Source organism: Mus musculus, chromosome 11, assembly GCF_000001635.26.
Source record: "Mus musculus strain C57BL/6J chromosome 11, GRCm38.p6 C57BL/6J".
NCBI lineage: Eukaryota > Metazoa > Chordata > Mammalia > Rodentia > Muridae > Mus > Mus musculus.
The window spans coordinates 21,205,528-21,233,295 of record NC_000077.6 but is presented as its reverse complement, the minus strand read 5'-3'; the positions used below and the strand labels follow the sequence as shown (position 1 = coordinate 21,233,295).

At 40.8% G+C, this 27,768-nt stretch overlaps 2 pseudogenes; one reads left to right on the top strand and one right to left on the bottom strand.

The window, feature by feature from the left end:
* Positions 5,038–5,641, bottom strand: Gm12041 (predicted gene 12041; annotated as a pseudogene).
* Gm12040 lies at positions 26,307–26,895 on the top strand (annotated as a pseudogene).
* The last annotated feature ends 873 nt before the right edge of the window (positions 26,896–27,768 follow it).

The window sequence follows — 27,768 nt, the reverse complement described above, 5'->3', positions numbered from 1 at the left end:
CCGAAAAGTTCCCAGAATTGCACATGTCACACAATCAGAGCTGGCAGAACCACACCTCTGCTAGAGCACAGGCAAATCATAGTCAGCTGCTGTGAACAATCCAAAGCAGCCCCATAGACTCACATATGGGATTAAAACAAAAGCACATTTTTATAATATTTCTGTACTTTTTAAAGAAACCAAAATTTCAGAATTCTCACTATATGTCTCCCCTTCTGTTTTAAGTCATTAGTTATGCTATGTGTAGCTGGAAAGTATAAACAGAGATATTTTCAGTGAAATAAGTGTTTTTCAGGTTGTAGCTAATGTCTTCAGTAGACCTTGCCTGTTCAGTTCTAATCTTTATCAGTTTGAAGGTATCTTATCTACAGCTTTTCATTTCCTATGGACATATAAACAAATCAGCATCCCTAACACAAAACTTTCACTGGCTTCCACTATTATATCAACACATCCTTATAGTATATAGGCTGATTTAATTCAAATGGTTTATAATTTTTGCTGCTGGGCTCTAAGGCAGCACCCAAGGCTGTTTCCCAATGGTAAGAGATTACCTTAAATATCTCTTTTGGACCTACCCTCATTGATCCAATAGCAATATCACCTACACACCCCTGGAAGTCTTCTTTATGGTTTATATTTAGAAAAACCACTGCCCTTAGAGATGTCTTGGTCACAATTTTGTTCCAAATGACCATATTTCCCACAATTAAAGCACGAGTTACTTTGAGGTCTGAGACCTTTAGCAGCTTGGTCACAGTCTCTTTGCAAATGACCACATTTCCCATAATTGGAGCACCAGGCATTTTGATATCAGAGACCTCTAGCTGTAAAGCATGACCTATTATAATAGCATGGTACAAGTTAGAACCAATATCAGTTGATTCCCTTATCCACTCATCCATAGGTGCTGCTCAAGCCATTTATGGTTTAATAACTTTTTACATTTAGTATTTGTATTTTCAGATGCCAAGGTCTTGATCAACATCTGTCTTCCATTAGGATCATCAGACTTTGTCCACAGCTGCGACTAATCTTTGTTTTAAAAAAAAAAAAAATCAGTGAAGCCTTCAACAGAGCCCCGGAGTATAATCTTTGTAACTGAGGTAGACTTTTTCCTGAGCTCCTCAACTTTGTCCCAAGCTCTTAAAGTCACTAAGTGACATTGTTCTACAGTAGCATCATCAAATTGAATCTGTTCTTGTATATCAGAGTTCACCCAGCAACTGATCTTTTACTATACCCATTCCCTTGCTCTATTTTGCTGTTCAATATTCAAAGTTTTTTCCTTAACCATCGCAACTGCAGACTGTAGTACAGCTGTTACCAATCCCTTCCAGTCTTGGAAAATAATTCTATTTTGAGCAACCTAGTTATTCAGAATTTGTTTCATGTAAGGCAAGTGCATCCTATATGAAATCAAGACCTCCTTAAAATGCCTTAGATCTATCATTTCTGTAGGATGCCATCCTATCTTGTCATAACCTTGTTCTACCACATTAGCAACCATATGTTGTATGACTCCTGGGAAAGCTGATGGTGGTCCTGTAAACCTGGGCCATCCCTCCTTTCACTCTGGCAGTGTAGTCAGGCTGTTTCATCAGATTGTCCTCCTATCTTTTCAGCTTTTCTCTGACCTGGCCATCCTTCAGCACTGTTTCCCCCTCTTTCCTCCTGTGAGAAACTCCTGCTCTTTTTCTCAGTCATCAGGACTGAACCTTTGTGTTCTCTCTTTTCAGGTGCTCCTTGCTTCTCAGGAGCTTCTCCTCCGCCCACAGCCTCTCCAGTTGCACAGACAACTCTACAATCCTTTCAGAAAAGCAAGAGCAGAAGGACACCCTTTGTTTTCCCATTTCAGCCATGTTTTGTTTCTCGGGCCCCTTTATTTCCGCCTGCAATTTTTCCAACTGTTCAGCCATTCTTCAGACAATTTTTGAAACTAAATATAAGAAGAAGAAGGAGGAGGAGGAGGAGGAAAAGGAGGAGAAGGTGAAGGTGAAGGAGAAGGAGAAGGAGAAGGAGAAGGAGGAGGAGGAGGAGGAGGAGGAGGAGGAGGAGGAGGAGAAGGAGAAGGAGAAGGAGAAGGAGAAGGAGAAGGAGAAGGAGAAGGAGAAGGAGAAGGAGAAGGAGAAGGAGAAGGAGAAGGAGAAAAAGAAGAAATAAAAAATCTCCCAGAAATGAACCCACACACCTATGGTCACTTGATCTTCGACAAGGGAGCTAAAACCATCCAGTGGAAGAAAGACAGCATTTTCAACAATTGGTGCTGGCACAACTGGTTGTTATCGTGTAGAAGAATGCGAATCGATCCATACTTATCTCCTTGTACTAAGGTCAAATCTAAGTGGACCAAGGAACTTCACATAAAACCAGAGACACTGAAACTTATAGAGGAGAAAGTGGGGAAAAGCCTTGAAGATATGGGCACAGGGGAAAAATTCCTGAACAGAACAGTAATGGCTTGTACTGTAAGATTGAGAATTGACAAATGGGACCTAATGAAACTCCAAAGTTTCTGCAAGGCAAAAGACACCGTCAGTAAGACAAAAAGACCACAAACAGATTGGGAAAGGATCATTACCTATCCTAAATCAGATAGGGGACTAATATCCAACATATATAAAGAACTCAAGAAGGTGGACTTCAGAAAATCAAATAACCCCATTAAAAAATGGGGCTCAGAACTGAACAAAGAATTCTCACCTGAGGAATACCGAATGGCAGAGAAACACCTGAAAAAATGTTCAACATCCTTAATCATCAGGGAAATGCAAATCAAAACAACCCTGAGATTCCATCTCACACCAGTCAGAATGGCTAAGATCAAAATTTCAGGTGACAGCAGATGCTGGCGTGGATGTGGAGAAAGAGGAACACTCCTCCATTGTTGGTGGGATTGCAGGCTTGTACAACCACTCTGGAAATCAGTCTGGCGGTTCCTCAGAAAATTGGACATAGTACTACCGGAGGATCCAGCAATACCTCTCCTGGGCATATATCCAGAAGATGCCCCAACGGGTAAGAAGGACACATGCTCCACTATGTTCATAGCAGCCTTATTTATAATAGCTAGAAGCTGGAAAGAACCCAGATGCCCCTCAACAGAGGAATGGATACAGAAAATGTGGTACATCTACACAATGGAGTACTACTCAGCTATTAAAAAGAATGAATTTATGAAATTCCTAGCCAAATGGATGGACCTGGAGGGCATCATCCTGAGTGAGGTAACACATTCACAAAGAAACTCACACAATATGTACTCACTGATAAGTGGATATTAGCCCCAAACCTAGGATACCCAAGATATAAGATACAATTTCCTAAACACATGAAACTCAAGAAGAATGAAGACTGAAGTGTGGACACTATGTCCCTCCTTAGAATTGGGAACAAAACACCCATGGAAGGAGTTACAGAGACAAAGTTTGGAGCTGAGATGAAAGGATGGACCATGTAGAGACTGCCATATCCAGGGATCCACCCCATAATCAGCATCCAAACGCTGACACCATTGCATACACTAGCAAGATTTTATTGAAAGGACCCAGATGTAGCTGTCTCTTGTGAGACTAGGCCGGGGCCTAGCAAACACAGATGTGGACGCTCACAGTCAGCTAATGGATGGATCACAGGGCTCCCAATGGAGGAGCTAGAGAAAGTACCCAAGGAGCTAAAGGGATCTGCAACCCTATAGGTGGAACAACATTATGAACTAACCAGTACCCCGGAGCTCTTGACTCTAGCTGCATATATATCAAAAGATGGCCTAGTCGGCCATCACTGGAAAGAGAGGCCCATTGGACTTGCAAACTTTATATGCCCCAGTACAGGGGAACGCCAGGGCCAAAAAGGGGGAGTGGGTGGGCAGGGGAGTGGGGGTGGGTGGGTATGGGGGACTTTTGGTATAGCATTGGAAATGTAAATGAGCTAAATACCTAATAAAAAATGGAAAAAAAAATCTCCTCTGGGAGCAAAGCAAGAGACATCCCAGTGGCAGCAGCTGTAATAAAATTTTTGCTGAACTCTAGGGTGAGGGTGTGGGGAAAGCCATTCCTTTATTCCCTGCCATCTCCTCTATGGCATTTGAAATCAAATTTCTCATTTTGATCCTTATCTTCTGAGCCCCACGCTGAGGCATCACTTGTAACTGGTCTTTGCTATGTTGTGGGTTGTTTCCCACCTTTTATCCCCCTGGTTTCACTCCCTATCAGTAGATAGTAGAGAAAGATGGACAAAGGAGAGAGAGAGAGAGAGAGAGAGAGAGAGAGAGAGAGAGAGAGAGAGAAAGCCTTGAATCTAATCTAATTTCTTTCTTCTTGTTTCTTTGAGCATGACACTAACAAACCACAACCAAACCTCCTGAACCAACCACCATTACTGCCTCTCTGGGCCCTAGCATTTATCTAACCTCTGAAAGTTTCCAGAATTCCAAACATCACACAATTGCAGAAACTATCTGCAGCTGACAAAACCTTATCCCTGCTAGACGCAAATCATAGTCACCTGCTGCAGACAGTCTAAAGCAGCCCCATATCTTACACCTGGGATTAAAATAAAAGCACATTTTTATAATATCTCTGCGTTATTGTTGTTGTTGGTTTTTTGTTTGTTTGGTTTGGTTTTTTAGAGACAGGGTTTCTCTGTGTAGCCCCTGGCTGTCCTGGAACTCACTCTGTAGACCAGGCTGGCCCCAAACACCCCGGCTGTTGTTGTTTTTAAAGAAACCAGAATTCTCACTATAGTCTTAGTTCCAAAACTCTGACCTTAGATTTAGAACCATACCTTTTCTCACAGAAGTCTCCATAGACAAAGACCCTGTAGTGTCTACTGATGATACAATGTTGCATTAAGACAACAGCTGGACGGGGCAGTGGTGGCACACGCCTTTAATCCCAGCACTTGGGAGGCAGAGGCAGTCGGATTTCTGAGTTCGAGGCCAGCCTGGTCTACAAAGTGAGTTCCAGGACAGCCAGGGCTACACAGAGAAACCCTGTCTCGAAAACCAAAAAAAAAAAAAAAAAAAAAAAAAAAGACAACAGCTGGATAAACAATTTATAGACAGATATTACAACATTGTAGACACCATCCAGAACATGAGAATGTAGTTTCCCTGTGATGTCAAGTACTTCCAGCTTGTAGAAGCTACCACTGTCTAAGCCCTGCTTGATGAGTGGCTTTGCTGGCTCCCACATGATCTCTGATCTTTATCAGCTGCAGAGTTTTAGAGGTACCCTAGAAATTTTAGTGGTGAACACTAGAGCTTAAAAGGTCTTCTTATACCCCATACCAGTGTTCTGGGCTGGCATTTTGACATTACATGGGGCAATGGCACCACCATGGACAGTTGGCACAATACTGACCAACAGCATGTTCCTGAACAGTTGAGAACACAAAGCCCATACACAGCTGGGTAGAGACAACAATTTCTCCAGAGATAAGTTGTTTTCCAGATGCCCCAGATGGCCTAGTGAGTAGATCACAGTGTTTTTGCCCCTAAGTACCACAGCCTCCCCTCAGAGGGACAAGCAGATCATTTGGATTCTATATTACAATGAAGCATTTTGGATAACCATCCAAAAGTTGGGTGGGATTGAGGAAGTAGCTGGTTTTCCAGGTCAACTCTGTCTTCTATATGCATCACAGTAACGTGTCAAGAATGCCACACAAGATTTAAACATGATGTCACTCTAGCAAGGATGTCTGGCAAGAGCTAAAATACTCTCCTTTTATAAGAAAAGCAGCTTCATTGGGAAGGTTTTTCTTGATTACAACTACTTATTGACAGGAAAAATGGAGTAAAATAAAATAAAAATTAATTTATTATTTAAATTCCTCTTTATCAGTTCTCAAATCCAAATAATAGTTCCTACATTTGGTTGCCAGAATCTAGCTTCTTAGAAAATGTATGGTTTATTTTTTTGTATTGCTCACTTATAAATGTGCAAAAGCCCATTTCTGTTTTTATTCCAACTTTTCAGACTAGTATGCATAGCAGAAAAAAATAACAAAATAAACATAAAGGACACATTTATAAAACTAGGTAGTTATGTGTCTGTTGCCAAAAAAAAAAAAATGGATTTCTGAGGGCCCCCTATACACACACATATCCTTACAGAAATCACATATCAAATTAGTGGATAAACAAAAAGCTCTCTGTCTTTTTTATTAAAGTGGCTCATTAATGTTTCCCAATGAGTGCCACTTTGATCCCAGCATATCGCTATAGCCAACAGCATCAGAGAGAAGAGTTGCTCTTACATCTTTCTAGTTGATTTCTGCCTTCCTAAAAATATCTATATTTTCCTTCGATATATTAGTGACTACCACAGTTGCTTATAACTTTCCCCAGAATGTTAATCATCTTCAGAGTTGTGATTTCTCTAAATGACCAAAAATACCCCAATTCTGATATCAAATCTCATATCATAATGAAGAGGCAGGGAACTGCTCCTATATCAGTATTTCCTAACTCTCTGGAACATATCCTTAGTCTCACATAGACATTCAGATATCTGATAAATGTTTATTAAAGATTTCCTGGGTCCTATGTGCTTGCTGTGTTTAAGATTTGGATGGTGCTCTGACCTTAAACTTTGGAGTCCGGAAGGAAACAAGCAATCATTTGTATTGTTTGACAATGGTTGGGATATGTGTCATGGAAAGATAGGAATGGTGACTGCTGGTGAAGAGTTTAATTTCATGGAGGTGAACTGAGAATCTTTACCCAAGGAAGCAGGCTAAGGAAGGAAAAGGGATATAGTTGTGAAGAGTTCCAGGCAGAGGAAAATGTCTCCAGAAAGAAATTGTGTGGGATGAGAGCTGGCTGAGTGGAGGGAACATTCCTAGGGACAGTGTGGCGATGAAACAGGTTACAGGGCTTATGTCACACTGGATTTTGACCCTTTTTATAAGCTACCATGAGGCTTTGAGCAAGACGATGAGACATGTCTATAAAGGATTCGTTTGACTACTCTCTGAAGAATGCATTAGTGAGGTGACTAAGAAGTATAGTACTGGTGGGTAGAAGGTGCAGTAGTCCACAAGTCAGGCAAGAGGGTGGCAGCTGTAAGAATAGGCAGCCGTGTAGTCAGCTTGACCTGTCCTAAAACTGTAGTGTTGATGGCCTAAACATTGTAATGTGTTTCTGACAGTTCTGAAAGCTCAGACTCTAAGTGTATTGTACTAACATGGCCAGGTTCTAATGAGCACTCCTCCCATTGATGACCACTTTCTCCCTGTGTCCTAACACAGTAGAGAGAACATAAACTCTAGTCTTTTCATCTTCTAAGGCACGAATTCCTCCAAGGGAGCCTTATCAATTGAGACTTCATCTGAACATCCCTAAGCCCCAATTCCAAACATTGAGAGTTAGGGCTTCAACATGTAAACATAGAACAAATATCCAGTGTATAACAACAGCTTTAAGAGGCATTTGAAGACAAAATGTTGATAGTATTTGACAATTGGTTGAAGGGGCTAAAAAACAGGTAGACATTAAAGATGATCCTAAGTCCCTCACACAAATAACTGGGAAGATAATAGAGTATTCTCCATAGGAAACATTGGAAAGGGGAGAGATTTAAGACTGTATATTTAGTAGTTGGCATGTCCAATTTTGGTATGTCTCAGTACAAGCTAGATGGAAATGTTTAAGAAGGCAGTCAGATACATGGAGCTTGACCTCAGAATAGAGGTCTGAATGAATATATACATTTAAAAAAATAACTTGTTGTTAATAACTTAACAGATAGATGTGCACAAGATTCCTAAAGGAGTAAGCATAGGTAGTCAAGAACAGAAGGGGAGAGTATATGAGACTGGGGACAGAGCCGTACAAGGAGCCGTACATCAAACCAATGAGCAAACACACTTGCAGGAATAACTTTGTCTTCACGGTCTGCTTTTATGATTATATCAGTAGGGCTTCTTTGATTCCAAATGGCTTTCACATCCCTCTGGCTTTTAGAGCAAATCCTGGGAGGAGTAATGTCAATCAAAAGGAGCTAGAAAGAGGAAGCAGAAAAAAAAAAGAGGAAAGAGGAGAGACTGTAGTGTCATAGAAAAAGGAAGTAAAGAATTTTGAGGAAACTATGAGCTGTCAGCTCTGGCAAATAAGATGTGCTGTTGATTAGATTTATCAAAATGAGCCACACTATATCCAAGCCAGACAAGTTCACTGAGGAGTCATGGAACTGGAGGCTAATTATAGTGAGCTGGGATGCTATTTGGAGAAGTACAAAGCATGGACAGATTGCTTCTTGTTTTGTTTTAGAAAAAGGGGGGAGGAGAAGGAAGGAAAGGAGAGAAGAAAAGAAATGAAAAAGGGGGAATAGAAAAGTTGTCTCTGCAGGAGGTAGAGCTGAACTAAAGTATACAGCAGCAACTGAAGAACAGAGATGTGGAGTAGTCTCAAAAGCAAGACTGATTTCTACTACTACTTCTGTTTTAGAAATTACATTTTCATAATCCTTTCTAAAGGGATTTCTTTGTAGGATGGGTCACATATGAATTCTGCCTTTTAGAAATAGTGGGTTGTTACTTAATTGCATCTCATCCCTGTAGACCTTTGCTCCAGAATGTGCAGGACATGGGCCAAGAAGATGTGTGGCTCCCCTTGCACAAGGGACAGTGACTCATTTTCAGACATGGTTTGCTGAGCTTCCTGTGGACTTCTAAAACTGTGTGATCAGTGGGAGAATTTTGATGAGAAAAGGGGGGGTGGGTGGGAAGATGGCAGTATTCCACATAGAAACCAAAAGCAAAACTACCTTCCAACAGAAGTTTCCTGAGTGGCTCTCCCAGAGAGACAGGGCCTGAAACCACAAGGCAACAGTGAAGATGCCTCAGTGCTCTGGCTCTCGTGGTTATTATAGTTTAGTTCTAGTCATTGTCATTTTAGGTATTCAGAATTTTCTGGGAAATTACCATATCTCGTACTAATAGAGATTTGCTGTGATGACAAACATTCTATTACATCACGGAACCACAGTTTTTCTTTCTTCTTTCTTTTTGAGAACACAGTTGGTCGGGTTTCCCACAACATTAGCACCACTTTTCGGTGCCAGATTTCTGATAAAATGCCTGAAGGAAGCAACTTAAGAGAGCAAAGCTTCATTTTTTTTCCCTCACAGGGAAGGTGAAGTTGCAGGAGCTTGTAGCATGGCTTCTTACGTGGTACCAAACCACAAGGCAGGAAACTGTAATGTAGAGGATATTTGAACATGCTTGGAAAAGATCAAGAAAAAAAATTCTGTAAAACTAATGTACCCCTTCACTGAGCTTGATGACCGCGCCTCAATATTCAGTCATTAACATTGTTTTGTGGGTCACAAGATCGAAAACCATTTAAAACTCTTGATTAAACTTGATTCCCATTTTCCCCAAAAAGTCTAGCTTAAGCAAAGAACAGGAGGAGGAAGAGAAAGAGGAAGAGGAGGAGAAACAAAGTATTGCTTCATGTTATCAGGAAGAGGGCCATTACTTCACCAAGGCACAGGGTTCAGAAACACGAAGGATTAAGCAAGAGGCAATCTCATGTGAGGATCCCTGTCCTCCATTATGTCTAGACTTTAGTCTGGGGTGTCACATGACTTCACACAGTGGAAGAAGGCTATGTTCAAAAAGTAGCAGCCATGTTTGTCTTACAGGCTCAGTGACTCTCACTGATTCTGATTGGCTCGTGCTTCCAGCTCTGACCAGTAACAAGAGCCCATGTGAGGCTGTAACCGGCTGAGCCTGAATTATATCCAACTCTGGATGTGAAACTGAGTGGACCAAGCTTGGTAGAACACAGGGGGAATGGACAAAGATGTAGTCCTCCAAAGACAAGGCAGAGCTATGGCTCCTTTGCAGGGGAGAAAACAAAGAGAGCCAGCAACTGTCTGAGGAAGGTCTGGAATAATGGCGGACCCAGATGTGCTACCTCATCTTAATCTCTTTCCGTATAACATGCCACATCTCAGGGAACTAGCCAGCTTGCCTCTTCTACTGCTCTTGTGGATTGTGATTTTGCAGATTGACTCTCTTTTTCATCCCTTTGGTCTGCTGAGAATCAGAGTACTGTGCCTTAGCCCATCTCTATTTTTCTGAGTTTGAAATAAACAAAATCAATCCACTATACAAATGCAAAGTAACCACGCTTACCAAAACCACAAAGATTTGTTTCTGCCAATAGCCAGACTATTGGGAAATGAGTTACACTACTAACCTTTAAAGTTTCCTTTCTGGTGTTTCAGTGGCCATAACCTCTGAGGTAATCTTTCTTTATCACCCTCTTCCTGGATGTGAGTTGCTGAGTGCCTCTAGCCCCGAGCTCACATATGCCGAGTTGACATTTTGTTTACTAACTGTATAAAGCACCAGTCCTTGGTTTGTGGGTTCCTTGAAGGCAGAACATTAATTTCTATCTTTCTAAAGGACAAAGTTCACTGTCAGGGACTTACACGGTGGAAGGCCAATAAATGTTATCTAAATGAGCAAGAGTCTCATAACCCAATCTCATTTAAGTTTGATAACAGACTTCTGAAAAAGAGATGATTAATCAGAGATTGGAGAGTTAAAGTGAGTAAGGTAAGTGACTAGCCAAGATCACATACAGCAGGATTGGTGCTCATGTCTATCTGCTGCAAGCAGACCACTGTCTTGTTCAAACAAAACAAAACAAAACAAAACAAAACAAAACAAAACAAAACAAAACAAAACAAAACAAACAAGCCCAAGCGTTTGGAATGAGGTGAAAGTTCCAGTTTGTGTATGCTACTGGATGTCTTTTCAGCCTCTCTGCCATTGTTCGCCAACATGTGTCTTTCTCCATAGCCCCTGAACACATGTGTGCTTCCTTGCCTCTTCTGGTGGTTTCTTTTTTGTTGTTGTTTTGTGTTTTTTACGAGGCAGGGTTTCTCTGTATTGCCCTGGCTCTCCTGGGACTCACTTTGTACACAAGGCTGGCCTCGAACTCAGAAATCCGCCTGCCTCTGCCTCCCAAGTGCTGGGATTAAAGGCGTGTGCCACCACCGCCTAGGTACTTTTGGTGGTTTCTGCACCCTCTGATTATTACAATTTTCATTTATAAAATTTTATCATTTATCATTTATAAAACAATTATCATGGTTTTATAAAACAATCCTATTGTGTAGCTCTGCCATTCAGGCCCTGCCTCCCCACCCACAGGGCTGTGATCACAACCAGTGGGTCCTGAGTGGGGAAGCAGGAAGAGTGGCCTGGGGTTGAGTGGCCTCAAGCAGCTGTGAATGAACTCTCCAGAGGCAGCTGAGTGAGACAGGTCACTTTAATTGGGGGAACAGAGCCTAAGTATACCTTTCGGGGTCAGAAGGAGGTAAGGGTGAGTGTACATCACTGACAGGGGCCAGGGTGCTGGGGATGCCTCCTCGGCACAAGGAAGAATTCCAGATGCCTCTGGACTTGACTTTATAAGGGGGAAGGGAGTTTTTAACCTGTCTACTGAGCTAGGAGGGAGTGGGGTTGGAGTGTGGGTAGCAATCTACCCTGCCAGTCTCAGGATGAGATTTCTGGGGTTTGCCACACCTTGACCCCACTCTTGCTCCAGGTTCACGTTCCCTGGTTCCATGCTCCCTGACTTCACAGAGCCCAGAATCATATTATTCTTTTCTGAAGTGTCACGGCTTGTGTTTGCTGAGCCATAGCCACACATGACCATGTGATACTGTTTAAAGTACCACTGAAACTCTTAGTTTCCATGCCAGCCTTCAGCACCATGCCTGTGTCCTCTGTGGCCCCAGGTACAAAAGCTTGCATGAAGTCAACTTTACAAAAACATCACTGAGTGAACTCATGGTATCCTTGTGGTGCCTTTTTGACATGGCAACTCTTGTTTTCCACTGACTATGACCCAGAATGATATAAATGATTATTCCATTCTTCACTCCTTCAGTTTCCATAGGCTGTGCTCTCTCTCAGCAGCTTTAGCCTGGATCTCACACATCCAGGACCACCAACTACCATGTCAGCAAATTCAAGTAGAATGGCACCTTCCATAATTGTTAAAATGTAGGTTTGCAAATTGTTGGAAGACACATCTTTGTAATATTTTTAATTTTTAATTCTAAAAGGACTAGGGACCAGCAGATAAAAATAAGGCGATTTCTTTCAGGTGTTTCTAGATATAATTTAATTTACTGACAAGAAAAGCCCAAACTAACCAGTACATGATTAACTGGTACTAATTGGTATCTCCAACTGCACTCAAATAAAAACAGAAAAAACGAGGAAGGTGGAAGGAGAGAGGATCTGCTGCCATCAGAACAAGACTAACACTAACAGTAGTAAATTAATATCAAAACAGGAACCAGCTAATATATTCTGCTTTCAGTGACAGCATGGTTTTCAGAAACGGAGCAACTCAAAATTCTGAGTCATGCAATGTGATCAAAAGATAAAGGTTTTTACCAGAAGAACACACCCAATGCTCATGTCATCTCCCACAGGTTACAGTTAAGTAGGGTTATGGTGTAAGACATAGGAGCTGGGTGTATGTATGAATTATAATAGTCATTTAAAAACAACAACTTTGTGAAGCTGTTTAAGACATGAATTTTACTGGGCCCATGGGATGGCTCACTGTGTAAAGCACTCGCTGCTCAAGCCGACAACTTGAAGCCATGTACAGGTGGAAGGAGAGACTGACTACTAAAGTTGTCCTGTGATCTCCACACATATTCAAAAAAGAAAGGTCCATCATCTAATAAAGTTCAAAATAGTGTGTTTCTAGCCTTTCTCTTCATCCCTGACCTCGGAACCTGTCCTCTCTGTCCCGTTGCTTCGCCCTTCCTACAATGCTATCTTATAAATGTAATCAGAATAGCAAATGACCTATCAAGTCTGGCTTCTTTCACTTAGCAAAGTATGTAGACACTACTGTTACCCGTACTAATAGTTCAACCCTTCCCATTGCTGAGTCAGGGTGTGAAGATACTTTCTGTAGGTACTAAGGGACAAGCCTATGGTAAAAGCTGCAAGCTAGCCACATAGTTGTGAAGAACAAAGAAAGCATAGCTTGGATAACAACCAGAAAACAGCAACCAATTAGTGTTGGAGACTATCAGTTCTGAAATCAGCAGTAGGAATGGGATAGGGCTAACAGCTAGCTGACAGTCAAGGTCAGAAGTTGGTGATGGACAGAGAGAGCTTCCACCATCCATAACTGGGTGAACAACATGTAAACAAAATCTTCTTGATTGGGCCAGAATAACAAGCACAAAGTATGTCACCTCTTAGTTGGCCCAGCTCCAGCTATGTTCAGAGAAGTAACCAATTTCTTAGAAACTACCTCGGTCTTTATTCAGTTTCAGTCATCAGTCATATATAAAGCCCTGGACCAGGAACTCAGTGTTTTTCCTCTCGTAGGAGTTTCTCTCAATTTTCCTTAGTTTTACGTACTAAGGCTTAGTTTTTCGTCATTTATGCCTGTTTTCATCTTTTATTTCCATCTGAACTTGAGAGTAAACTCGAGTTGAACTTCTGTTGGCCATTGAGTATCCAGTACCCTGAGTCCTGGGTCATGCTGATCTGGGCAGAGAAACTCCCATGGCTCTCAAAGCATTATGTCACTATGAACATGTATACTATTAATGTCCATCCATATGCAGGTTTTTGTGAAAGCAAATACTTTTCATAGAATAGAAAGACCAAGAAAATGTAAGTGTCAGGAAAAGACGGGGAAGCTGCTCAGCCTGTCATCTAGTTTGCCTTCCTAGTGACTGGGAGTCCCAAAATCTCAACACAGCTGTGACAGTCACAGTTGCCTGAGAAATAATGTTGTCAGAAACAACAAAAGAACTGTGTTCGCTCAGAACCAGGATGTCTGCAACCTTAAGTGTCATGATATTAGATTAGCACTCCTCTGTAATCTCTAAATCTACATGTGCACATCACAAAACCACCTTACAATTTCACTTACAGAAGGAAATTATTTAAGATGAAAAATACACCCATCAGTTTATATTTTTAAACTTTATTTACATTTTAAGATTTGCTTAATTTAAAACAAGCTTATTTATTTTATGTGCATCAATGTTTTGCCTACATGTCTGTATGTCTGTCTGTGTGACAGTGTTGGAGCCCCTGGAACTGGAGTTATAGACAATTGTGAGCTGCTATGTGAGTGGTAGGAATTGAACCTGGGTTCTCTGAAAGAACAGCCTGTGCTCTTAACCTCTGAGCCTCCCCCCTTCCCCCCCCCCAATGTGCTTAATTCTTAAACTTGTTAGCATTAAAATCTTCTGAGGCATATTACTTAGAGAGCCACAGAATTGTATATATTGTAAAAGCATCAAAATAATACTCTCTTCTTTCTTTTCTTTTGCTTTTGTTTTGTTTTTTGTTTTTTGTTTTCAAAACATAGTTTCTCTGTGTAGTCTGAAGGTCCTGGAATTCACTTTGTAGACCAGGCTAGCCTTGAACTCAGAGATACATCTGCCTCTGCCTCCCAAGTACTGTCATTACAGGCATGGACCACCAGTCCCAGCTTGAGAATCTCTTCTTTGAAGAGTCCTTAGTTGGTCTCAGGTGGACTGCCGGCAACAAAGTAGCTGTATCATTGTGAATACTCTTCAGTGACATACTAGAATTGCTTTGTACTTTAACAGCACATGACAAAGTAAGTGTTCTTTGTAAAAGTCATTCTTATGGGTGTGTGGCAATAACTTATTATAGGTATAGCTTGTGTTTTTCTAATGACTAAAGATGCTGCAAGCCTTTTAGTATCCTATGGACTATCTGAATATCTCTACCTGTAAATTAGATGTCAAAATTGAAGATTTTAAAAATCAGATTTGTGTTTCCTATAGTTTTGGTTTTTATTTAGATTTTTTTAAAAAAAGATTTATTTATTTATTTTATACAAGTACACTGTAGCTGTCTTCAGACACACCAGAAGAGATCATCAGATCCCATTACAGATGGTTGTGAGCCACCATGTGGTTGCTGGGAATTGAACTCAGGACCTCTGGAAGAGCAGTCAGTGCTCTTAACTGCTGAGCCATCTCTCCAACCCTTATTTACATATTTTAAATTACATGGTAATTGTATATTATATTAGAAAGTGAAGGGTTTTTTATAACCTTTTATTGATTCTTTGTGACTTTCGTATCATGTGCTCCAATCCCATTCAGCTCTCCTGCAACCACATCACCAGGATAAGCATTGGGTGCTTGCTAGCTCATCCAGTGCTGTGGCCGGCAAGGGACAGGATTAGCTTTCCTGCTCTCATGTCATGGGGTTGGCTCCCCTGTACCCACACCACCAGGGTCAGCTCTACATGCTGCCCAAGTGAGGCGCAGGCCCCACTCTCCAGAGTGCCAGAGCTGGTGAGGGGTGGGGCAAGTTCAGCATAGTCCCTCAGGTGGCAGTCTTCCCAGGGACATTTGCATGGCCTTTAGTGGTGACAGGGGCCTGGGACATCAACACAGACTCTGGCTGCCATGGGTCCAAGGATCCAGTCATGACCCCCATCAGCAACTTGGACCCAGATGTCCTCATGGCCTCAGGTGGCAACATAGGTCACTCAGATCAGCATGCCCTGCCCTGTCCCTCGTCAGTCCCCTGTTGTTGTCTGTCAGCTCCCCTCCCCTTGGCTCCACAGACCTTGTACATCCACATGGTCTCCACAGATATTGGCACAGATCCCTCAGACACAGCCCTTGGCAGCAGCCCAGGCTAGGGCCTCACCATGGCCTCCTCATATCTGCCTGCTCCTCACTGCTGCTGACTCTCCAGTTCTACCTTTCTCCACAGTGTACAAAGCCACCTCAGCTTTGCTTTCTCTTCCATCTCTCTACTGTGCACTCCACCTTTCATGTCTCTCCATCCCACATTCATCCGAGGAATGGCGCCCATGGTAGATGCTTGGGTGTCTTTTGTCTGTGGCAGACAATTGGGTGTTTTCTTCCTGTTGGCCCTGTGAAGATTTTTTTTAAAGGTGAGAATTAAGATCACTAGTGAGTATACATCCAGGAAAAAGATATTTTAACACTTTGATATACATATTTTCTGATTATATTTTAATGTGACCGTACATGTTACGAACATGTAACCTAAATTTCCTTAGTTGCATCAGCCTAGATGTATAAATAATGTCAACAAAGAGGAATAATTAAAATATCACTAGATAAGCAATAGGTAGATCTTCAGACTCATTACTATCCCAAATCACAATGCAACTTAATACAGGAGGACAGAGCCAAATACTGTAGTGTTAGCATATAATCTCAGCATATGGAAGACCAAAGCAGAGTCCACCAAGACTTCACAGCAAGATCATGTAGCAAACAACAACAACTAAGCAACACAAGACTGAACAGGCAGCTGAGGAGGCCACAGTATCAGAGGTGATACAGGAGCAGAAGGAAACTCTTTTTAAAAGCATTTGGAAATTTAAAATGTGATTAAATTAAAAGATCCCGCCACTACTCCAGTCCCAGGAGAACACTGAAGAAAATTTCTAGAAAGTTGTACAAGACAAAGAAGAGATTGTAAAAATATTGAGGGAAGGGCAACATCTTTTTTTTTTTTAAATCAACCTGAAGTTTTGTTGTCCAGTTACTGTGAGTTCTACAAAATACAGAACAAACCCAGGGAGAACATTATAGAAGAAGTCCAACAAAATTTACCAACACTGAAGAACACATACCTTCAAGTCAGAACATCCAGCACAATGAACAAAAAACAGATCTGTATCAAGAAGATCACCAAAGGCCTATGTGGTGGCTCAGTGGGCAAAAGTGCTCACCTCTAAGCCTGAGGACCTGAGTTCAATTCCTGGGACCCACATGATTGAAGGAGTGAACTGACTTCCATACTTGTCCTCTGACACACACACACACACACACACACAGGCACTCACACCACAATAATAATAATAAACAAAATATGACAAAACATTAAAGAAGATAATCAGGAATCAAGACTGCATTCTAGAAAGCAAGAGACTATTGCTGCTAATATCCTAAAGTGAAACTATACTTGCCTAAGAATTGTATATGCAATCAAAGCACCAAGAAACCATGAGGGTAGGACTAAAACCATTTTCAGAGGACTCCGAATTTTACCTTTCTGTAGACAGCAAATCAGGGAAGAAAGAATTCAGGAAAAGACGAGTCACACAGACAGTGAGCGGCGCAGCTCTAGACAAAAGCAAAGGCCTTACACCTCAGGACTCATCAGCCCCCATCCGACCAAGAGGACAAATGGAGATGGCAGCAAGGTGCGAAGAAAAACGGAACCATTAAGTTTCTGGATAATAAGTGTGTCAAGACTATAAATATACTCTTGTCATTTTATGCAATTTATATAGAATATTCTATAAGTATTAACTATTAAATTAATTTTTTGTCCTATGCTTTATTTTGCCAAAAAATAATTCCATTTGACACTGAATGATTATGATAGAACTGTAACGAAAGGGGGACGTTGAGAAGAGCTACATCTTTAACAGACTCAGCAGGATGTCAACAATGTCTCAAACTGAAGGTCAAAGGAGCAAATTACCTAACCCGGAAGATGAAAAAGATGAAGCCCCTAAGATGGTTGTGGTAATGTCAGCCTAGAGGGCAGGGAGGTGGAACCGAGAGATGCTGTGTCTTACCTAAGTCTTTCTGAATGACCTTAAAAATATCATGTATACTGCTTTAATAAAAAAAAGTAAATCAAAATATTGGCATATATCTTTCAGATAAAATTGGAGGTATTGGATCAAAGGAAATAATATGTTTATACTTTCCCCAAGTTCCATAGAACCACCCTCCAGGAGTTACAGGAGCCACACTCCTATCATCTCTGTTCAGTACTCATTCCTCGACTTCTTGCCTAAGGCAGGTAATTAAAAACACTTTTTGTTAGTTTTTTTAAAAATTATAACATTTTTAAGTGTTTTTTTCTTTCTCTTATTGAAAAAAATTAGAAAATGGCTATTTAAAATAGTACAAAAACCACTGGAAGGTGGTGCACACCTTTAATCTCAGCACTTAGGAGGCAGAGGCATGTGGGTCTCTGTGAGTTTGAGGCCAGCTTGGTCTACAGAGCAAGTTCCAGGACAGGCAGGGATACACAGAGAAGCCCTGTCTCAAAAAAAAAAAATCAAATAAATAAAATATTTTTTTAAAGTGAATAAAATGGTACAAAAATCAACAGGATATTTTCGAGGACAACAGAGAACATGAATCTAAAATGTCATCAGCTTGTTTAACTGGCTAAGAGCACAAATGTATGTGTCTGTTTTAAACATATTGGGAAGCTTTAAAAATTCTCTCCTGTCAGAATGTGCCAATGATACAAAATGTGTGCAAAGGGAAGCTTTCATATACAAACTGCATCCTGAGTTTGTCAGAGAGTAGTTGTTGAAGCAGTGACTCCTAGTCAGAGAGCCTGGTGGGGCTAACAAAACCCAGAATCCCAGCCTTCAAATTTGCACAGCACACTATACTGTGTAAAGTGTTGCTAGGCACACTGGAAAAGTTAGCAACAATGTTTCTCTGGAGCCAATGAGATGTTTGCAGAGTAAAGGCAGTGGCTGCCATGCCTGATGACCTGGGGTCCACATGGTAGAAGGAGACATCTGACCCCTGAAAGTTGTCCTATGTGTGTTCATGTGTATACAACACATACACCCACACACATATATACATACACAACACACACACACACACACACAATGTATGTATGTAATACACAACATTTTGCAGAAAAGCAAATTAAAACACAACCAGCAGACTGAGGAAGCTATCCCTAGACATCAGACCTACAACTGTGCCAAAAAGGAATGTGCCTAAAAGTCAGAGTAGACTAAAATTTCAGTACAAAACAAAAACATTTTGATTATTTCATGTATCACCTTTGTGGGGGACAGGGTTTCTCTGCTTCTTCCCTCTGCATAGTAGAAATTCAACATGATCCAGCAGAAAGAAAAGTGGTTTTAGTTGTTCTTTCTATGGTGAGTTTGTCTGGATATTTCAAGATTCATGCATTCATGACCAGCATCCTTCTGTGGTGAAGGACTTTGCAATGGACTTGGTGAGCTCGGCTTCCTCTTGATGTCTTGTTCTCCCACTGATGGCCAGCTTGAGGTGTATTCAAGACTGTAGGACATACACTGCATATCCCAAGACTGCACAGGTAGGATCTTTCCAGTGGGCCACAGAGAAGATACACATATATATACACACATATAGGTTTACAGCTTCTTCCTAAACTGTCAGTGGTGACTCTTTCCTGCATGGGCTTCCTTGAAGAGTTGCAGAAAATAAGACATATCTAAGTATGGGTATGGGCTCCTCAATGGAGAGTTGCAGTTAGTTTATTAAAAGATAATAAAGATAGCATAATTTTTAAGCATGGGAATTAATAGAAAGAGAGATAGTCAGGGAAAGAATAAGACTAAGTGTATGTACAAGCTTCTCCAGGAAGAGTCACAATTATGTGTCTTGGCAGTGGTCAAGTAGATCACTTTGGTGGACCTCCAGTTATATATCAAAGGGTCACTAAGGAACTTTTCATTTTATTTTTGGTAATTTTATGGGATTAAGAGGCACCATAGATAGGATTACAATCTGATAAAGTAAAACCAGAACTTGTGACATTACCTTTACTGTAAATGGGATTTCTGATGAGATTCCAAAATACATACATATGTACATACATACTTACACACACACACACACACACACACACACACACACACACACACAACTTTACAGCTTGGAAAGGAAAAAGCTGTAAGCAAATGTTAATTGCATTGAATTCTGGATTTTCAGCTACAGAGAGGCTACAGCCAGACTCCTGGGTAAGGTCTTCCTTTCTCTTCCTGTGTCTTTATAATTTTCTCATCTTATTTCAGTCTTTCTCTCTGAGAATTTAATCCTTTAAACTTGATGGGCATTGAAGACTGAAGAACCACTTTCTAGAACATCTTCAATGCTGAACAGAAGCATGGTGCTATTTATCCTGGGATCAAGAGTCTCAACTTGTATAATGTAAGGGTATGGGAAGGAGAAAATCAGAGACCACAGATTGGAGAGTTATCTATCATTTGATGGAAATTTTGGAAAGAAGGTATAATTACTCAAAATTCAAACCACAGAAGCAAAGCATGCTATACATTGTTATGTCTAAGACCACTAAAAAAATAGCAGAGCCTCTTTATCAGAGAGTGGTTGGAAACTATGAAATTAGTAATTTATTAAAATTTAAGAATGGGTACAAGCTGCTCTTAAAGCAGCACCAGAAGTCCCTTGGCTTTCTCTGGTCAGGAAGCCTCTGCCTACTCCTGTTATAGAACCTATGTGCCCATGAGAATTGGATTCTGCAGCTCCAAGGACATCATAAGATGTGACTGCTGGAGATAATGGAGAGAGGCCACATTGTTCTGTCCTATGTCTGTAGAGTTTCCCTAGGCATCCCGACTGTCAAATCAGAGACCATTGGGGTAGATCAGCAGCTAGATACCTGCCCACATGCTACTGCTTGCGTGCCTCCCAGGAGGTCTGCAGTAACCAAAGACACAGGTGAGAATCTCACCCAAATGCCCATGCCAGCTAGGACAATCACAGGGCAAAACCAACATAGGACCCATTGTCCCTACCCCATCTCCCAGCTCCACCTTTCTTCTAGTCCACTTCCTACCCAGGGCAGATCAGCAACCTGAAACCCTCCCACACCCTACAGCCTGTCTGCCCCCACCCGCAAGGTCCACAGTAACCAGAGACACAGGAGGCCTGCTCTAACCAGAGACTCAAGAGGCTCACCCTAACCAGAGACAGCACTGCCTGCCTCCAAAAAGGCTGGCTCCTGTCAGAGACACCCAGTCCAGTTAACACCAGAGAGGACCAGAAAGCCAGAGGCAAGCACAAGATCATAAGTGACAGAATCCAATGCAATCTGGCACCACCAGAACCCAGTTCTCCCATGACTGCAAACCCTGGCTATCCTAACATGCATGAAAAGCAAGATTATGACCTAAAATCCCATCTCATGAAGATGATAGAGGACTTTAAGAAGGATATAAAGAACTTCCTTAAAGAAATACAGGGAAACACAGGCAGACAGGTAGAAACCCTTAAAGAGGAAACAAATCCCTTAAAGAAATATGGGAAAATACAATCAAGCAGGTAAAGGAATTGAAGAAAATGGTCTAAGAACTAAAAATGGAACTAGAAACAAACTAGAAACAATAAGCACACACACACACACACATACACACACACAAAGGGAGGCAATCCTGGAGCTGGACAACTTAGGAAGAGATCAGGAGCTACAGGTGCAATCATTGCCAACAGAATACGAGACATAGAAGAAAGAGTCTCAGGAATAGAAGATAGCACAGAAAATATTGGCCTGTAAGCCAAAGAAAATAAAAAGTATAAAAAGCTCCTAACTCAAAATATCCAGGAAATTTAAGACCCAGTGAAAAGATCAAACCTAAGAATGATAGGAATAGAAGAGGGTGAAGATTCCCAGCTCAAAGGGCCAGAAAACATCAACAATAAAATCATAGAAGAAAACTTCCCTAACCTAAAGAAAGAGATGGTCATAAGTGTCCAAGAAGCCTACAGAATACCAAAGAGATTGGGCCAGAAAAGAAAATTCTCCTGTCACATAATAATCACAACACTAAATGTACAGAACAAAGATACAATATTAAAAGCTATGTACCAGATGGTTTTATGTGTCAAGTTGACATAAGCTGGAGTTATCACCAAAAAAGGAGCCTCCCTTGAGGAAATGCCTCCATGAGATTCACCTGTAAGGCATTTTCTCAATTAGTGATCAAGGATGGGAGGACCTATTATGTGTAGTGCCATCTCTGGGCTGGTAGTCTTGAGATCTATAAGAAAACAAGCTGAGCAAGCCAGGGGGAAACAAGCCAGTAAGTAATGTCCCTCCATGGCCTCTACATCAACTCCTGATTCCTGACCTGCTTGAGTTCCAGTCCTGACTTCCTTTGGTGAGAAACATCAATGTGGAAGTGTAAGCTGAATAAACCCTTTCCTCCTCAGCTTGCTTCTTGGTCATGATGATGCAGGAATAGAAACTCTAAAACAATCGGTAAGGGAAAAAGTCAAGTAACATATAATGGAAGACCTATCAGAGTTACACTAGACTTCTCAACAGAGACTCTAAAAGCTAAAAGATCCTGGACAGATGTCATCCAATCCCTAAGAGAATACAAATGCCAGCCCAGGATACTAGACCCAGCAAAACTATCAATCACCATAGATGGAGAAACCAAGATATTTCATGACAAAACAAAACTTAAATAATATTCTTCTACTAATCCAACCCTACAGAGCATACTGGAAAATCTCCAATACAAAGAGGGTAACTACACTTAAGAACACACAAGAAATTAAACATTTCACAACAAATGCAAAAGAGAGAATCATACACACATAATATGACTTCCAGCAACAAAAATAACAGGAACAAACAATTATCTGTTTTTAATTCCTCTCAACATCAATGGACTTAATTCTCCAATAAAAGGACACAGGCTAACAGACTGGATATGTAAACAAGGACCCAGCATTTCGCTGCATATGAGAAACATATCTCAGTGACAAAGACAGACAGTACCTCAGAGTAAAAGACTGGGGAAAAGGTTTCCAAGCAACCTGTCCCAACACACAAGCTGGAGTGGCCATTCTAATATTGAATATAATTGACTTTTAACCAAAAGTTATCAAACAAGATGGGGAAGGGCACTTCATATACATCAAAGGAAAAAAATCTACCAAGAGGAAGTCTCAATTCTGAACAACTATGCCCCAATGCAAAGGCACTCACATTTGTAAAAGAAACTTTATTAAAGCTCAAAACACACATTGAACCTCACACAATAATAGTGGAGATTTCAACACTTCACTCATACCAAGGGACAGCTCGGTGAAACAGAAACTAAACAGAGACACAGTGAAACTGACGAAAGTTATGAATCAAATGAATTTAACAGATATCTACAGAACATTTCACTCCAAAACAAGACAATATGCCTTCTTCTCAGCATCTCATTGAACTTTCTCCAAAATTGACCATATAATCAGACATAAAACAAACCTCAATAGATACAAGAAGATTGAAATAATCCCATACATTCTATCAGATCACCATGGACTAAGACCAGACTTCAATAACAACAAAAACAACAGAAAGCCCACACACTTGTGGAAACTAAACAACTCTGTGCTCAATGATAACTTGGTCAGGGAAGAAAGAAAGAAAGAAAGAGAGAGAGAGAGAAAGAAAGAAAGAAAGAAAGAAAGAAAGAAAGAAGTCAGGGACTTTATAGAATTAAATGAAAATGAAAGCACATCATACCCTGCGGAAAGCGGGTGCGGCCACAAGGGCCAAGATGGCGCCCTGGCCCATTGCCAGACCCCGTGAACCCCACATGTTTACTGCCTTGCCCGAACATGTTCAGTGAAACTGCATGTGTAAGCTGCCTGCCAAGTTAGACTATTCCTCGTGATCCAGATCTGTCAGCCTATCTGTGACCGACCTGAGCTCATGCCTGGAGTGTGTGTGATTCTGATTGGATGAGGTGGTGTGGCGTGAGATGAGGTCAGCTGCCACTACTATAGGAGAATAGCCCTTGCACCAAGTAAAAGAAGAAGCTGCTGCATGAACCGGACTTGGTGTCCATGTCGTTCTTGTCTCTGAGGGTCGGAGACTGTGGCAATACCCAAACTTATGGTGCGCGGTGAAAGCAGTTTTAAGAGGAAAATTCATAGCACTAAGTAGCTTTATAAAGAAATTGGAGAGAGCCCATACAAGCAACTTAACAGCACACATGAAGGCTCTAAAACAGAAAGAAGCAAACGCACCCAAGAGGAGTAATGGCAGGAAATAGTCAAACAAGGGGCTGAAAGCAACCAGTTAGAAACAAAGAGAACATACAAAGAATCAGCAAAACCAAGACCTGGTTTGTAGCTGTCCAGCAGCCACGGAGAACTGGGTACCTGAAAGGAAGCCTGGAAATGAAAAAGGATGGGCGGGCAAGAGAAGAATGAAGCCAAGACAAAGGTTTCTGATCAAGTCTCAAAGCTTAATTTTCAGCTCTTAGTTTAAATAGGGAAAACCCAAAGACTCATCCTTTGTTCCAACTGGATTCTGTTGCAAAGCAAGCTCATCAGACAGTCTGCTCCTGTAAGAAACAGCAGGTGCTGAGAGGCAGGAGCTTCAACTAGGTCTGCTGAAGACTGACTGTGGCAAACAATTAAGCTCTAAATAGAGCTCTAAATAGCCTGCTCAAGGCTGGGGAAGGGCACACTGGTTCTTTGAAAAAATCAACAAGATAGATAAACCTTTAGCCAAACAAACTAAAGGGCACAGAGACAGTATCCAAATTAACAAAATCAAAAATGAAAAGGGAGGCATAACAACAGAAACTGAGAACATTCAAAAAAATCATCATAATCTACTACAAAAAAAAAAAACTGGAAAATCTAGATGAAATGGATGATTTTCTAGACAGATACTATGTACCAAAGTTAAATCAAGATCAGATAAACTATCTTGAATATCGATGAATATCAATAAACTATGAATACCAATGCAAAAATAATCAACAAAATTCTAGCAAACTGAATTCAAGAACACATCAAAACCATCATTTACCACAATCAAGTAGACTTCATCCTAGAGATGCAGAGATGGTACAATAGGAGAAAAATCATCAACGTAATGCACTATATAAACAAACCAAAGGAAAATACTACATGACTATCTCATTAGAAAAAGCCTTCGACAAAATACAACGCCCCTTCAAGTTAAAAGTCTTGGAGATATCAGGAATTCATGGCACATACGTTAAAAAAAAAAAGCAATACATAGCAAAACAAAAGACAACATAGAATTAAATGGAGAGAAACTAGAAGCAACCCACTAAAATCTGAGACGAGACAAGGTTGCCCACTCTCTCAATATCTATTCAATATAGTGCTTGAAGTTCTAGCTAGAGCAATTAGACAACAAAAGGAGATCAAGGGGATACAAGTTGGAAGGGAAGAAGTCAAAATATCACTATTTGCAGATGATATGATAGTATACATAAGGGACCCTAAAAATTCCACCAGAGAACTCTTACAGCTGATAAACAACTTCAGCAAAGTGGCAGGATATAAAATTAACTCAAAAAAATCAGTAGTCTTCCTTTATACAAATGATAAACAGGCTGAGAAAGAAATTAGGGAAACAACAGCCTTCACAATAGTCAAAAATAATATAGACTACTTTAATGTAACTGTTACTAAGCAAGTGAAAGATCTGTATAACAAGAACTTCAAATCCCTGAAAAAATAAATTGAAGATCTCAGAAGATGGAAAGATCTCCCATCCTCATGGATTGGTAGGATTAACATAGTGAAAATGCTCATCTTACCAAGAATAATCTACAGATTCAAGTTAAACTCATCAAAATTCCATCACAATTCTTCACAGACATGGAAAGAGAAATTCCTAACTTCATATGGAAAAACAAAAAACCTAGGATAGCCAAAACAATTCTCAATAGTAAAAGAATTTCCAGGGAAATCACCATCCCTGACCTCAAGCTGTACTACAAAGCAATAGTGATTTAAAAAACAAACAAACTGTATAGTATTTGTACAGAAACAGACAGGTCAACCAATGGAATGTAATTGAAGACCCAGATGTAAACCCATACACCTACGAACACTTGATCTTTGACAAAGAAGCAAATAACATACAGTGGAAAAATGAAAGCATCTTCAATAAATGGTGCTAGTCTAACTGGTGGTCTGTATGTAGAAGAATCAAAATAGGTCCATATTTATTACCTTGCACAAAGTGCAAGTCCAATTGGATTAAGAAACTCAACATAAGACCAGATACACTGCATCTAATAGAGAAAGTGGGAAGAGCTTCAAACTCATTGGCACAGAGGGAAATTTCTTGTACAGAACTCCAATGGCTCAGGCTCTAAGATCAAGAATTGATGAATGGGACCTCATGAAACTGGAAAGCTTCTGTAAGACAAAGGACATAGTCAATAGGACAAATCAGCAACCTACAGATTGGGGAAAAAAAATCTTCACTAACCCTACCTCCAACAGAGGGCTCATATCCAAAATATTTAAGGAACTCAAGAAGTTAACCTCCAAAAACCCCAAATAACCCAATTAAAAAGCCAAATAGAGAATTCATAACAGAAGAATCTATAATGGCCAAGAAGCACTTAAATGTTTAGGAGTAGTTGTGCAGGTGAGGGCTACTGCACAGCCGAGTGTGCTCTATGGACCATGTGCTACTATGGATACCTGAAGTACTTGACATGAAGGTTGGGAAGACTCAGCCATCTCCATGCTGGACTGGATTAAGTGCCTGATAAGGATGTGGTTTCAGCGAGTTGGGGTCAGCATGCAGTCGGTACTACGGTCTGGAAAACTATATGGTTTATCTCAAAACATCGTAAGGAAAATTGGTACCAACTTATCTCTGATTCAGTGTCCAAGAGTTCAATTTCAGCTTACCAGCCATGCAACAGAATGGAGTCCCACACACTCAGGAGAGGAAGCCGTGGTATCTTTTGCTGATGTTAGATGGGTAGCCACCAAAGAAGAAGAGTGCTCAACAAGACTCAGGGCAGAGGTCAAGTAGCTACTGAAGAAGGAGAGTGCTCAACGAGACTCAGGGCAGAGGTCAGGTCCAAGCCTCCTCTTGAGGATGACCCACCTTGCTTTGAGAAGCCCCCAAGCAGGCACATTTCCTTACCAAACCTGTCTCAAGACAAGCCTTCTCCAGATATGACGCTGGCCAGTGAGGAGGCCCTGCAGAAGAATGAGCTTGCTGCCCTTAGAGCTCAAGATTGTGACCCTGTAGGAGCAACAGAATCCAAGTACAGAGTAGAAACCAAAATCAGGATTTCATCTAATCCTCTTGGTTTAATTGGTGTGGCACATTTTTTCCCATGGAGAAGGCATACTCATACCTAGGTGAGATGAAAGGATCCACTTATTGGCATATGACATGATCTTGATCAGATATTTAATCTGGGGAAGAGGACATGCTTGTGTTTTTTTTTACAGACTGCTGCAGAGGCATGCTAGCTGCAACAGTGATTGGTGAAACATGCTGATGCTGGTACAAAGAATGATGCTGACCTGTGAGCTTGCTGAGTGCCCTGACATTCGAGACAGGAAGGCTGTTTTGGACATATGTTCCTGATCCCAGATTGGACAAGTTGCCTTGCTTCAAGCTGAGAACATGGAGACTGGAAACAGCCTTCAAAAACTTAATCAAAAAGAGAAGTTATGATGACTCTTCTCTTTCCTTTAATGTGACCAGTTATTCTGACTTAATCATGAACTGTTCCAATAATTGGTCCAATGTTGGAAATAAGTCTTTTCATTTGGAAGGATGGTTCTGGACACTTTTAGAGACATATTTGAAAGTTAGCTACAGTTGTCTATGATGCTATGTTAGCAATAAATTGGAACAGGATATAGCAAATATTAAGGTAAGGTTAGCTACTAAATGTCATGCTTCATTTCATTATATTTGTGTCATGCCATTACCTTATAATGCAACCATTGATTGGGAAAAGACTAAGGCTCATTTGCAGGGAGTGAAGAAGGATACAGATATTTCACATGCTATGGAGCAATTGAAGGTAGAAATTTCAGCTATTAGCAGAAGTCATTTGGATACTTGGAACATTGATGAATTGGCCAGCAATTTAAAAAATAATCTGAGTGCAATGAATCTTGCTTGTTATTATTA